The 5,207-nt window shown below is 37.8% G+C and overlaps 1 pseudogene; it reads left to right on the forward strand.

Annotated features, from left to right (window-relative positions):
- The first annotated feature begins 206 nt into the window (after positions 1-206).
- Positions 207-3,518, forward strand: LOC149018562 (glutamate receptor 2.7-like; annotated as a pseudogene).
- Positions 3,519-5,207: the final 1,689 nt, after the last annotated feature.

The raw sequence follows: 5,207 nt of genomic DNA on the forward strand, positions 1-5,207 counted from the left end.
CCAGTCAATGATATACTTTCCTTCAAATTACTTTTAGAAGTTCTTTTAGACATAAATAGCTTCAGAACAGTTGATATATTAAAAGTAGGTGTCAAGTTCTAAATACATGTGATAGAGGTTTCTGCCAAGCACTCTTTTCTTCAAACTCCCTAGTCCCTACATATATAAGACACTGAATGGTGAAACTTCAAGCTTGAGTATTCTTGTAGACCATTTCATAAAATGGTTGTGTATACCAGAAAGAAAACCTAGTAACCATCATTTCAGTGAATAGATATGCATGAGTATGCTAATCAATAACAGAATGTGTTTCAAACACGTCAGGATCCATGGTTGGAGAAATTGATAAATGAGACTTTTTATTAATGCAGCTCTTGATCTACTCAAGAACATACAAGTACAAGCTATTATTGGACCAGGTAACATCATCCGAGGCGAACTTTGTGATTGATCTTGGTGATGAAGCCCAGGTGCCCATTGTCTCTTTTTCTGCAACAAGTCCATCTCTTTCTTCATATCAAACTCCTTATTTTGTTCGGGCTTGTCTTAGTGACTCCTCTCAGGTAAAAGCAATTGCTTCCATTGTAAAGCCTTCAAATGGAAGGAAGCAGTGCTGATCTATGAAAACTCTGATTTTGGTAATGGAATTGTACCTTATTTAATTGATGCATTTACGGAAATTGAGACTCGTGTTTCCTATAGAAGTGTCCTTTCTCCTTCAGCCAACAATGATCAAGTTGTTTCAGAGCTTTACAAGATGATGACAATGCAAACTAGAGTATTTGTTGTGCACATGTCCTACACTGTTGCTGCTCTTTTATTTCTGAAAGCAAAAGAAATTGGAATGATGAATGAAGGATATGTTTGGATTATCACATATGGGATATCTAATCAATTGAATTCTCTGGGATCCCTCTGTTCTTCATTCTATGCAAGGTGTGATTGGGATTGAACCTTACATTCCTATGACTGATAAGCTTAAGAATTTTAATATTAGATGGAGGAAGAAATTTCAGGAAGAAAACCTAGATATGGAAGGAGCTGGCCTTAGCGTTTTCGGACTGTGGGCTTATGATACTGTTTGGGCACTAGCAATGGCAGTTGAGAAATTAGGGACAGGGAATGTCCCATTCCAACAACAACATGTAGTTGATGAAGTAACAGACCTTTCCACTCTTGGAATCTCATCAATAGGTCCTAAACTTCTACAGCTTATCTTGGAGACAAAATTTAGAGGCTTGAGTGGAGATTTTAGCCTTGCTGGTGGACAACTAAAATCATATGCATTCCAGTTCCTCAATGTGATAGATAGTAGGGGAAAGCAGATTGGGTTCTGGACACCGGAAAATGGAATTTTACATGAACTGAATACATCTAGTACAAAATTATATTCATCTTCAAGTTCCAATCTCAGTCCTATTGTGTGGCCAGGAGATTCTACGACTGTGCCCAAGGGTTGGGTAATTCCTACAAATGGAAAGAAACTGAAGATTGGTGTTCCGGTTAAGAATGGATTTAATGAATTTGTGAAGGTAACAGTAGATCCTACTACCAATGCCACAACTGTAACTGGTTTCTGCATCGATGTCTTCAACGCTGCAATCAGGCAGCTTTCCTATGCCCTTCCTTATGAGTTTAGTCCATTCATGAATTCTGATGATTTAACTGCGGGCACCTATGATGATCTGATCTACCAAGTATATCTCCAAGTTAGTTTATCTAGCCTAATCTCTCTATAATAAGTTGCAGCTTTAACATTTCTGTGCTATGACTATCATTGTTGTCTTCTGACAGAATTATGATGCGGTAGTTGGTGATACGACAATTATAGCCAATCGATCCATGTATGTCGATTTTACAATGCCATACACAGAATCTGGTGTAACAATGATAGTGCCGATCCAACCAGATCGGAGGAAGAATCTGTGGCTTTTCCTAAAGCCTTTGAATTGGAAGCTATGGTGTATCATTCTCAGTTTCTTCATCTTCACAGGCTTTGTTACCTGGGTCCTTGAACACAGAGTAAACAATGATTTTAGAGGGTCACCTGAAAATCAACTTGGAATGGTCTTCTGGTTCACCTTCTCAACAATGGTTTTTTCACATAGTAAGTACTCTTTCCCTTCTCTCATTTTATGAGCTAATCCCATAACTGTTAAATTACTCTAATTTTGATTTCGTGTTTCTCTTAGCCAATAAAAATCCATTTAGTACTAGTGACTGATACTAACAAAAGTTGATTCTATGACTACAGAAGAGGTCTTCAGCAATTCGGCTAGGTTTGTTGTTACCATATGGGTTTTTGTTGTGCTTATTCTCACATCGAGTTACACAGCAAGCCTAACTTCAATGTTGACAGTTCAAAAGCTTCAACCCACTGTCACAGATGTAAAAGAGCTCATAAGAAATGGGGAGTATGTGGGGTACAAACAAGGTTCATTTGTGTTTGAGATGCTAAAGCAAATGACCTTTGATGAATCCAAGATCAGATCCTATGCAAGTGAAGAAGAACTAGATGAAAATTTGTCCAAAGGGAGTAACAATGGTGGTATTTCTGCTGCTTTTGATGAGATCCCATACATGAAACTCTTCCTTTCAAAATATTGTGGCAAGTACACTATGGTTGGACGTACATATAAGACTGATGGATTTGGATTTGTAAGTTATCTCTATGTCCCTTCTGTATACTTCCCATTGTGAGTTTTTGTTTGACTTGAATTCCTTCTATTTGTGTCTCTTATAGGTCTTTCCAATAGGTTCCCTACTGGCTCCTGATGTTTCAAGAGCAATTCTAAATGTAACAGAAGGAGAAACAATGGTCCGGATTCAGCAAGCATGGTTTGGGACAGAAAATTGTCCAAACACGACTTGTACCACGATTTCTTCATATAGTCTTACAATAGATAGTTTTGGGGGGCTATTCATCATCACTGGAGCTGCTTCTTTTCTAACACTTTTCATATTTTTTCTTAGATTTTGGGGTAACAATGATGATGTTATAAGACGTGATGATCCTACTGGGTCTACATTGAAAAGAATTGCTGAAATGGTAAGGAAATATGATGAGAGGGATCCTTCATCCCATGATTCTAGAATAATGAAAAATCAAAAACAAAATACAGAACTTCGATCGGTCAATGAAGCTTCGCCCATGTCTATTGTCTCAAGCTCACCAACAATTCCCTCTGTAATAGACAGGTATTGCATTCCTCCTAAAGAAGACCAAGGAAGGGTATCAACCATTTCCTCCGACAGACATGGAAATGCCACTCCCCTGGAAGTTCAAGGGAACCAACTCAGTAGTACTTCTCCAAATATGCAGGAGCTAATGTAAGGAATTATTTTCTGGGAGTCTCTCTTTGTTTTTGGGAAAGAAGATCTAGGTGAGATGACACACCACCAAAAGATCTCAACTATCTCCAAAAATACACAACTATTAGGAATTAGAGAATGTAAACTACTGTAGAAGTTTATACTTTTATCAATGTACAACCGGTTCCATCTTTCCTAGTTCACAATGAGCACTCAATTTCTTAAAAGCTTTAATCTTTAATTGTTCATTTTGTAGTTCAAATTTTTGACAAAACTTTTCTTGCACTAGCCAAGAGAAAAATGTTCCAGAGCCTCAAATTAAACTTGGTTAAACACAACTGTATGTAGTTTCAAGTTGAACATGCCTTTCTTGGTTGAGTCCAAGAGAAATGCCTTGAAATGATCCCACAAAAGTTTCACCACATGTGGCATAATTCGCAACCTAAGCTAAACTTTGAGTTCGAGTCACCCTTGGACTGGTGCAAGTAATACCTAGATCAGTAAGGACCATTCCCTTTGGCTGAATACTAATGAACAATAGAGTATACCGATCATAGGGCAAACAACTCATGATTTGTGCTAACTATCGAGTAGTTGTAGTCGGAATTGGCAAGTCCAGTTCATCGAACATATTATTACGGAATGTTATAAAGTTCATTTCATATTCTTTTTTACTTTTAGTAAATGGAAAATTTATTCAAGGGGGAAGCACAACAGGAGCAAAAGGCATCTTGATTACAAAAATCAAGGAGTGGGAATCAGCCAAATAGTTTTACTTGCCACAAGTTGGGCTTCTCTAGCACGGGAATGTGTACCTACATTTGCCTCTCTTGGAATAAAGGTTTTACACCAATTGTATTCTTAAATATCTTACTATCCTACAACACCCCCTGCCGCCTCAAAAGGAATATGAAATTTGTGTATTTGGACCAAAGGCTTGTTATCTGACTCAATATTTAATCGTCATAACCCCCGCACGAGTGGCCACCTTGCCTCAACCTAACGCTAATGAAGCCCGTATCATCCTTCCTTGCCACTTACAAATGATACCTCCAATACCCCCAGATTCTCCTTCTTCACTAATTGCATCTGCTCAACTTGTATTCACCCTAAGGTGGTGGGTTCCATATAACCCACCATTCTATTATTACTCTTCCAATTGACCATGTTTACACTCTACGCAATAAATAGGGATTGGCTCTCTTCTTTAAATACCATAGCATTAAGGGACAACTAGATTTGCTAGCAAATAGAAAAGACCAAGGACAGGGGCTTTGTCACACCCCACCCGAAGGTATCAGATCTAACCCAACTACCGGTGGAAGTGATTCATAGTCACAAGATCAAGTTATAGCCACAGTAATAAATAACATCCCCAATACCATAAATCATAAGCAAGAAAAAGTATAAAATGCAATGAATAATGAATAGAAATCAACTATCATCAATACTAAAAAGAATGGTAAAATATGCAAAAGTGTTCAAAATTGATAACGTTTAATTTGTCCCACAACTAATATCTAAAATAATAACTGGTGGTTTTAAGTTCTATATCTGTCCCAGAAACAAACTAAGAAAGCCCTATATCTACTATGCAACACCATAGGCGCACTCCATGCAGACACATGAATTGTCATGTGCCTCGTAGTCATCCACCATAGGCATTTCATGGGCTTATATCTCGGCATAGAACTCTTGGGCCGTCCATTAAAACTTGTAGAATAATTTGAAGAAAAGAAGGATAACCGCAAGAGTGAGTTTCGAAAAACTTTGTAAGGCATATAGTCAATATATACAAGGGTGATAAGCATGCATGATAAGATGATGGCCCATAAATGCAACTAAGATGCAAATTGTGCTAGTCTCTATCTAGTCAACACACATTAAGTCGTACA

This window comes from Hakea prostrata, chromosome 4, assembly GCF_041222555.1.
Source record: "Hakea prostrata isolate BN-2017 chromosome 4, UWA_Hpros_2, whole genome shotgun sequence".
NCBI lineage: Eukaryota > Viridiplantae > Streptophyta > Magnoliopsida > Proteales > Proteaceae > Hakea > Hakea prostrata.